This window comes from Macaca thibetana, chromosome 16, assembly GCF_024542745.1.
Source record: "Macaca thibetana thibetana isolate TM-01 chromosome 16, ASM2454274v1, whole genome shotgun sequence".
NCBI classification, from domain to species: domain Eukaryota; kingdom Metazoa; phylum Chordata; class Mammalia; order Primates; family Cercopithecidae; genus Macaca; species Macaca thibetana.
In genome coordinates this window covers 74,705,113-74,714,880 of record NC_065593.1, presented here as the reverse complement: position 1 = coordinate 74,714,880, position 9,768 = coordinate 74,705,113, and the positions used below count along the sequence as shown (strand labels likewise).

At 43.8% G+C, this 9,768-nt stretch overlaps 1 pseudogene across 1 annotated transcript; it reads right to left on the bottom strand.

Annotated features, from left to right (window-relative positions):
- Positions 1-221: 221 nt before the first annotated feature.
- Positions 222-9,074, bottom strand: LOC126938371 (archaemetzincin-2-like; annotated as a pseudogene). Its single transcript, XR_007720065.1, has 8 exons — positions 8,569-9,074; positions 8,174-8,259; positions 6,829-7,108; positions 6,321-6,511; positions 6,125-6,246; positions 2,713-2,876; positions 1,489-1,665; positions 222-563 (listed from the first exon to the last, which is right to left on the bottom strand). The product of XR_007720065.1 is annotated as an archaemetzincin-2-like (transcript).
- Between the last annotated feature and the right edge of the window lie 694 nt (positions 9,075-9,768).

The following is a 9,768-nucleotide window of genomic DNA, read 5'->3' as shown; positions in this document are numbered from 1 at the left end:
GTGACTTGGCTGGGCCTAACAGAGGGGAGCAGCTCTTCTAAAAACAAAATCACCCCCTGGAAATTATGTTGGTTGGTTCCTTGGGATATCTACCATTCTTTTTCAAGTTATTTACTTGCTCGTTACTGCCAGTCCCAGCTTTGTTGGGAGACATAAGCATATTTGGGGAATGGAAATAAAGTGCCTGCTGCCACAGACCAGGCCAGCAAGATGAGAAGATAAAGAGTTTCTAGAGTTTTTATTATTCAAAATGAGTTTCATTTCAATTCAGGTACCTGAAAGAAGGTTCTAGTCTGTTACTCTGACACAGCACAAGATCAGTAGTTTATTCTGATGAAGTATTCCACCCAAATGAAAGCATAACATGCAAGTAGTCATTTATTTCAATCACTCCTAATTGAAGGTCCTTATTTTTGGAGAACAGCCAGGCATTTTATTATCCACTCTTTCCATTCCTTAAAGGCTTCCACGGATTTCGGTAAATTCCCATTACCCTCACGACTGTGTTCTGGAGTTGCTCCAGGTGTGCCAGAAGATTCGTCATCAATCCACCTCACCAGTGCCTGGAAAAACAGGAAAGATGCGCATTTCAACAAACCACAGCAAAATACTATCAGGCAAGAGAAGAGCATTGGCTTCTATATCATAGAGTGACATCTTACCCCACCAAGATGCTGCATTTGATAATGATGGTGTGAATATGAAATAATGCTTATGATATACTGAGTGAAATGGCGCATACCAAATATACACATACCAAAAATACGCACTGAAAAATGATGAAAAAGAAACACACTCATTCTTACACTTTTTTTCTAGCATGATAGGATATTATTTTTTCTCAATTTGCTGAATATTCCACAAGGCATTATATTCATTTGATATGTACGTATATACATAAGTGTACACTAACAGGCATGGGTAGACATATGTTGGTGAAAACACATGTGTAGACATTTCTGCGTAGTCACTTGAATGCACAGTCACACCCATGAGTAGCCACATGAATGTATATTGATGTTTGTGGGCATGTGTGGGGACACATATACACATACTGAGATTAGGTACTTTCCTTCCTCCTTTTTAAAGAAAATCATTTTTTCCTCCTAATGAACATCATACTTCTGTCCTATATTTGGAAAGATAAATCCTGTCCACACACTTATAGGGTTTAAAAAATGAACTTTGCCAGACATATCAATATTTATTCTGTTTTGCAAAGTCAAACTCTCTTGCCCTAAATGAAGTAGAAACAGGGAAACTTCTTCCGCTATTTCTCATAGAACTGTAAGCATAAATCACTCAAAGGCAAGCTAAAGTTTTTAAGAAGGGCATTTCTTCGCATGTTTTTAAACCACAGCTTCCTGCTTATCTTTACACTAATTTCCTCTGATAAATTATAACTCTAGAGAAGGATATAATAGAAATGTCAGTTTGCTACTCAGATAACCACTTACCCCTCTTTACACTGTCCACCCCTCAACTTACTTAATAACTTTCTACAATCCTGAAGCCAACAGCACACTGCAACTTGTGCAAACAGATAGGGCAAAGGTTTAGAGGGCGCCGGTCAGCTTCTTCCAAGTGGTTGGAGCCTTGCATTAGGCATGCCAGCCACTGGCAGTGTCGCAGTCCAAATATGTGTCCGATCTCATGGGTTAAAGTCTGCAAGACAATCATGTTGAGGCTTTATAAGACCACCATCACATTAAGCTACACATCTCTTCTTTTTCTTGCTTCTCCAAGAAACATAGGAATCAACTCCCTTAGTATTATCACCGAAACTTCACCCCGTCCAGACCTTCAAAGACTTAATAATCCCTCATCTCCCCAAATGTCTTACTGCCTTTCTGCTATAGACTTCCTCAACCTCAACACCGCTGACATGTTGGACCGACAATACCAGGTTGTGGGAGGCTGTCCTGTTCCCTGCACGATACTTTGCAGCATCCCTGGCTCTACCCACTAGATGCCAACAGAACTCCCTCCCTGATCGTGAAAATCAAAAATGTCTCCAGACATTGCTAATATTCCCTGGATGGCAAAATCACCCCTGGTTGAGAACCCTTAATCTAGACTAGGGTACTCGTTGTAATTCAGATTCTGGGGCCCTTCCCCTAGAGATGCTGATTTCAGTAGGTCTGGGAGAAAGGGGGCTTGATGTGCATGCTAATGAGAACATCAGGTGGCAATGACACAGGGGACCCATGGAACACACTTAGAGAATGTAGTTCTAAGAGGCGTAGCTCTCAAACTCCAACAAATAGTTGAGGAGATTAGGAACTGCCAGGATAACTATAGTTGAGGATAGCCTGGAGCCCAGGGCAGGAAGGCCCATGCTCCCAGAGAAGCCAGAGCAGAGGTCCTCCAAAGGCCTGGGGAAGGCAGCTTTGCCCAATGACCACAGTAGCTTGAACAAGTAGGTTACCCATTCACACCAGAATTCAGGAATTACACTAATAGAGAACACATGGGTACAGCCAAGGCTGCGTGTAACTAGTACAAAAAACTGGCACTGATACCGTAAATTTCAATATGAAGGTATCCATTTACCTTGTTTTATTGATCATTTCAGTCAAGCACTATGCACCAAAATTATACAAACGATACAAAGTCATTTATAATATTACCTTAAAGACTGACAATATACAATTTATGCAACTAAGATTCTCTTTTAAAAAACCGTCCTGTCGGATTTTTTTAGTAACTTACCTTACAGGATCGAAGTAGTAAAACACTAGTTATTTCTGGAATATAACAGTTGTTGAAAATTGAATAGTCACTTGAAGATGTTTTTTTGAGCTTCTTCACTTTGCCTTCATAGCGCATGCTATAAAAATCACTGCCATACCTGGCAAAGCTGAACATCCCCACACCTACAAAAAGAGGACAAGCAGCAACAGAATGAGAGTAAGGTCCCTGAGGAAAGATCAAAGAAAGAAGAGCCTGCTGGCCCATCTGGCCAGTGAGTACACCTCTGTGTCACTGTGTCCCCATCATCTGATACACTTATGGTTTGCCACCAAAAAGGAAGATTTTGGTCCCAGATTTCCCTATCAAAATCTTTTGCGGCTATCCACTTTGCCTTGTCCTGTAAAACTTAATGGACTTGAGGTCAAATACTTGAGAAAGTGAAGTTTCAGAGAGTCTTTTCCCACAAAAGAAGTCTTTTTCTGAAAGTAGTAAGTACTCCAAATCAAGTACTCAAAGAGGAATCATAAAAAATAATCACATGGGTCAGGCTTGGTGGCTGACGCTTGTAATCCCAGGACTTTGGGAGGCTGAGGCAGGTGGATCACCTCAGGTCAGGAGTTCAAGACCAGCCTAACATGGTGGTGAAACCCTGTCTCTACAAAAATACAAAAATTAGCCGGGCATGATGGTAGGTGCCTATGATCCCAGCTACTCAGGAGGCTGAGGCGGGAGAATGGCTTGAATCTAGGAGGCGGAGTTGCAGTGAGCTGAGATCGCACCATTGCACTCTGGCCTGGCAACACAGCAAGACTCTGTCTCAAAAAAAAGAAAAAAAAAGAAAAAAGAAAATCACATGAACAATAGGCAGTCATGATTTCACTCTTTAAGGACACACTAAACAGATCTGTTACACGTGTGTCTGGAGGGGTTGCTGGCCTTCCCTCACGCAGCACTGACTGAAGACAACCGCCCTGATGTCTTCAAGACCATGTTTTAAACCACGGCTTTAGACAGAATAACCCCTTCCCCTGCCCCACCCCCACCCCCTTTTTAAAGAACAGCCCAACTCTATTATGTCTCTAGTGTGTGGTGACCAGAATAAATACCCTTGTAACTGACTTCCTGTGTTACATTTAGAGTTATATCAACCATCTCTGCAAGCACAGAGAACACGGTTTGCTACATAACGCACTCTACAGGGTACTGCTTCATAATTCGACTTGTTTACATGATCACTTTTATTTATGTCTCTCGTTCAGTTTTTATTTTAAAGTAATAAATTTTGAAAGAAAATAAACCCATAGTAGGTTTGTTCAATCTAATTTGATTCAAAAACAACTTCCTCACCTCCCTTTACCCAGAAAATGTGGACTGATATTCGAAAATCAGGGTAAACAGCATTCTGGAAGTTAAGAAAACACTAAATCTATTCATGTATCACAAGTAACCCCCTCTGGCCAATCAAGTGTGAGCATATCTCACTACAGTAATACTTTCAGCAAGGACACTTCTTTCTTCCAATAATCCTACAAACAGAAGATTATTTTCTTTCATAGTCAGTGCTTCTCAATTTAAAAATATGAAACTTTGTAAACTTGGAGAAAACAAGACCACTGTGTTAAGATATTGTCACTGTCTAATCCTGCTACTTTCCTATGTCAATCTTTCATGTCATGTAATATTTAAGAAACTTACAAAAAAAGAATTAAAGTAAAACAGTTTGGAGAAATGTTTCCTGACCTCCTCAAATATGTAAGATAAATTAGCTAGCAATATCTAGATAAATGAAGATATGGTTTTAAAATTATTTTTTTAGCTGGGTGTGGTGACTCATACCTTTAATCAAAGCACTTTGGGAGGCTGAGGCAGGAGGACTGCTTGAGCCCAGGAGTTTGAGATGAGCTTGGGCAACACAGGGAGAACCTACCTTGACAAAAAAATAAAATACAATAGCTGGGTGTGGTGGTCCTGTGGTCCCAGCTACTCGGGAGTCTGAGGCAGGAGGATCCCTTCAGCCCAGGAGGTTGAGGTTGCAGTGAGCCATGATCACACCACTGCACTCCAGCCTGGGTGACAGAGGGAGCCCCTGTCTCAAAAGAAAAATAAAAGGTAGATAAAATTATTTTTCAATATTTCCATCTCTATCAGGTTAGTAATAAAAGAGAACACTTATGATAAAAAGCTACCTCACAGCACTAAAGTCAGTAACAGAGTAGTGACCCACGTCTCCAAGAGTGCATGTTGGTAGGGTCATGGCAGGCTACAAGAATCTCACATAAATGGAGAATAAAGAATAAAGGAATAGGTGGGAAGAGGCTCTATAACCTTACAGCCCCCACCTCTAGTAGAAACATTTGTCCCAAAAAGCTTACGACCTCACACAAATCCTAAGGCTCATGTAACATCCAGACAGACCATAAACTCTCAGGACAGTCCCTGTACTTACTCCCCATCCCCAGAACACTAATGAACCGCTCCCCTTGGGGGGCCTTTTCCCTTTCAAGTCTGTCTTGGATTCTTGGGGATGAAGTTAGAGAGGTAAGAGCAAAAATGAAGGGGAGGAGAGAAGTAGAGAGATGAAAAAAAAAAAAAAAAAAAAGACCTGTTTCCGGAACCTTTCCCATCCCCAATATTACCATGCAGAGTTCCTAATGAGTCAAGGTTTATTATGTATCTCAAATCAAAGACGGAAGTTTTGACTTTTTAAATTAAAAAACAAAAAACAATGTCGTAGGATGAGAAAGAAGCATACACTTCGTCTATGGCTATTCTATCTATGCAAGATGACTATGAAAAGAATTGAAAAACAATTAGCAAGATTTTCACATCCATTAATGATAGTTCAAACTGTAATTGCTTTAATTCACCTTGCTACTAAATTACTGACATTTACTAGCTGTTACGCCGAATGCCTATATATGTGCCAGGCCTATATATGCATTTTTTTTTGAGACAGGGTCTCACTTTATTGCCCAGGCTGGAATACAGTGGGGTGATCACAGCTCACTGCAGTTTCAACCTCCTGGGCTCAAGTAATCCTCTCACCTCAGCCTCCTGAGTAGCTAGGACTACAGGTATGTGCCACCATGCCCAGCTAATTTAATTTTTTTGTAGACATGTGGTCTATGTTGTCCAGGTTTATACACACTTTTTATGTATAGGCACTTTTATGTAAATTATCTCCAAATCACTCCATGATGTGAGTATTGTTACCTTTAAGGTCATGTATGTAGTGAGTGGCCAACCCGAACCTAGATTATCAGAATCTACCAACAGCACGCTTCCCATTATGGCATAATGTCTCAACTGAAAATACTATACAGTTTTAAATATCAATATGGTTCTTGGTTGGAATTTTTTTCCCTTCTTTTAACATCTTCAAATATTCTCAAGTTGAAGAAGCTTCTAACAATGCCAAAAAAAGGAATACCATCTGTCAGAGGCCTGTCCAGAGACAAAATTCCACGAGTCTCTTGGGTAAAGATCAATCATTGTTATTTCCACAACACAGAAGGCATTTTCAGGTTTCTTCTTTTTCAATCAGGATGTCCCCTATTTAAAAAGAAATACATAAATGTATGAGTGTATGTTATATACATATGCTTCCTTTACTCGGTTTAAATTGCAAAGTTGTGTAATTCACCTGCATGAATTTGTAGGTTTTGTGTGTTCTCATTGACTCTAAAGGAACACCTTGTTGCAGAAACAGGAACTGGTTCTAGGAGTTTTACTCTCAAGCCATAGAAATATGCTTTACAGTAGCCCATGAGCCATTTAATATATTCTTCACTGATAATTCTGGTGTTTCCTAGAGAGCCTATAATATGGAAGAACATTTAAAAACAGACTTTAAGATGATTATTCAGTGTTTACCCAGTCTATGAGTAAGAGGATTCAAATTAGAAACAAAACCAACTAAATTTTCAATACACCTTTATCATTCATTGGTGTTGCTATGAATTAAAAAGAAACAAAATGTTCTAGGTCAGTTTGGCTACAAAACTTGTACCATTGCAATGAATATCAAAAATGATCCTACAACAGCCCATCTGAATCAGACCAATAGCCCGGACTATTCCTGACAACAGCGCCATCGCAAAACCGAACCAAAACCAGCACATTACCAGTATTTACCAATGGCCTGTATATAAATGCTGCGTTTGTCTGGAGAGGGTGTCTTTCTGTAAGGATCACTGAAGAACTGTTCAAAGACTTGGGGGGCCTCAGGGTGGGAGGTGATCCAATCTGGAGAATGCAAGGTAATCGGCCCAAAGAGATCACTGGCTGGCTGGAAGGCTTCATTCATTAAACGCTGTTCCCCAGCATCTAATTTCTCATACTGTGACACAAGCACTGGGTTCTTTGAGATGAGAGCTGTTTTTAGTGTCTGTTCGGAGTGCCGTACTATTTGCATCTAACAAAAAAACATAAGTAGTCAAATATAAAAATACACATCCATATTGGGCATTTTACCTATCCTTCATATACAGCTCTGATTTATCCCTAGAATGAAATGACTGATTGCTAATGCTTTAGAGTGGTCACACTTAGAGTGGTTTCCTCACGTCCAATCAATTTCTTGGGGATCTAAGAAATTAAAAAGAAAATCATGAAATCCATTCCTCCATCTCATATGGAACCCGCTCCCATTACAAAAACGAGTGGTGGCCAGGCGTGGTGGCTCATGCCTGTAATTTCAGCACTTTGGGATAGAAGGACTGCTTGAGGCCAACAGTTTGAGAACAGCTTGGGCAACATGGTGAGACCCTGTCTCTACAAAAAATTTAAAAATTCCCTGGGCATAGTGGTGCACACCTGTGGTCCTAGCTACCAGGGAGGCTGAGGTTGCAGTGAGCCATGATCGTGCCACTGCACTCCAGCCTGGGCAAGAGTCCAAAACAAACAAAAAAAACCTCATGGTGACCATAGGAGCAGGACCTCACACCCAATTTCCTTCGTTCAGGGAATAATAGTATTAGCCTGGCACGGTGGCTCATGCTTATAATCCCAGCACTTTGGGAGGCCAACGCAGAAGGATTACTTGAGCCTAGGAGTTTGAGATCAGCCTGGGCATCATGGCAAAATCCCATATTTACAAAAAAATTAGCTGGGCATGGTGGTGTGCACTTGTAGTCCCAACTACTTGGAAGGCTAAGGTGGGAGGATCACCTGCACCCAGGAGGTCGAGGCTGCAGTGGGCCGTGATCATGCCACTGCACTCCAGCCTGGGCAACAGAGACTTTGTCTCAAAAAATAATATTATGAATTGACTCATTAGTGCCACATGAAAAATACTCATCGTTTCTAATGTGACTCAAAGATCTTCAACATCAAATAAAAACGAAACTAATGTAAGCCCTATCATTTCTGCAATTTAACTGCAGGCTGAGAAGCTACAGCTTAGCCACTGAAGTTTACAGCCTCAAAGTCATGTCACATTAGGGAAGACATCAGATGACTAATCAAAAGCCAGACTCACAATGACAGGTTTCTTCCATTCACATCGTGCTCCTATGTAGAGCTTTCATCCTTCCTCTTGAATGGGTCAGATGTTCCGCCACGAGGCTTTTTGAATTAGACAAGGAAAAAATTGAACATCTCTGTCTGGATCATCTCTGTCATATTTTCTAATTATCTAGATTTTGCCAGTTTAATGATAGACAGCTGATGGGAAAACTTAAGCTAATGTCTGTTCTGATTGAACCTCTGAATTCTGGGGTTGAAGAGGCTGGTTGAAATTCCAGATCAAATGTCTCTGTACTCAAAGCTCTGATATGAGCATAGGCTCATCCTCACTCCCACACAACTGGGCTGAAATCTGACTTCTACAGGACAAAATATAAAACAAGATGTACCTTCCTGTAGTCTACTTACCTTGATTAGGAAGGAAGGCTCCCATGGAAACTTTTATCTTACAAGGACGGACATGTCTGGGCCTGGCCGGAAGTAAGTTGTGGAGTGTGCCTTCATCTTAATATTAAAAAGGCAGTGTGAAAGGTCAGGAGGCCTCCTCTTGCCTCCCAAGCCTAATCTAGGGAAGCTGCGGGAGAAGATAGGCAGGGGGCGCATAATATGGTCACTGCAGTGGGCTGGAGGCCTGGGATGCTTTGGTCCCAAAACCAGAACATCCCGGGCAAACCGGGAGGAGTTGGCCACCATGACTGGTGGCCTATAGCAACTCGCACTGTGGGCTCTGGTCTGTGCAGGCACAACCCAGTCTCCGGCTGGGGGTGGAGTAGGGGTTCCCCGGGTACTCTCGCTTCGCCTCTTCTTCCCCCAGGAGCCTCTGGAAAGGCCTCCCTGGCTCCCCAGAGGCACTCCGCCCCCGCAGTCCCCGCGGCTTCCGCCACGTCCGCCCCTCCTACATCCTCATCCCTCTCCACCGACCGCGACTGGCCCCCGCCTCTACGACCCGGCTGCCCCGCCTAGGGTTCCCCGCCCAGCTCTGACAGCACCCGCGAACCGTCCTGACTCAACAGTCCTCGACACCACCCACCCGCGACTGCTCTCACGCGCGTGCGCACCACGTCTCTTCGCACTACGCCGCGCACGCCCACTGGCGCCACGCCCCTTCGCGCCACCCGCCGCGCCGCTCCGTCGCTCACGCCCTGTGAGCCCCGCCCCACTCGCGACCCGCTCGCGCCACGCCCCTGAGCGCGAGGCCGCCTGGGCAGGCGCAGAGCTGGAGTTCGGCGGCTGCGGCCGGCCTCTTCCAGAGTTGCAAGGGGGCTATAACCCCCAGCCGTCCGCCCCGTCAGTCGCCAGTTCCCTGCGTGCCCTCGCGGGGGCTCCGCGGCCTGGTTTTCGAGAGCCACAGACGCGCTCGCGTCTTCGGGGTTGCCTGTGTGGGACTGCTTGGCAGGCCGCGGGTTTGAGAGGCGTCCAGGCGTGACGAATGCAACCAGCGTGGCCCCAAATGAGTCGGCGGCCGCCACAGGTTGATGTAGAGCCGCGGCGCTCCCCGGGACCGTCACCCGCAGGACTTTCCCTTCTTTATTTGTTGGGGGCGGTGGAGGCTGGAACCCAGACGCTCAAGTGTGGGGCGCGTCCTCGTGGCGTCCCTGGCAAAAACCC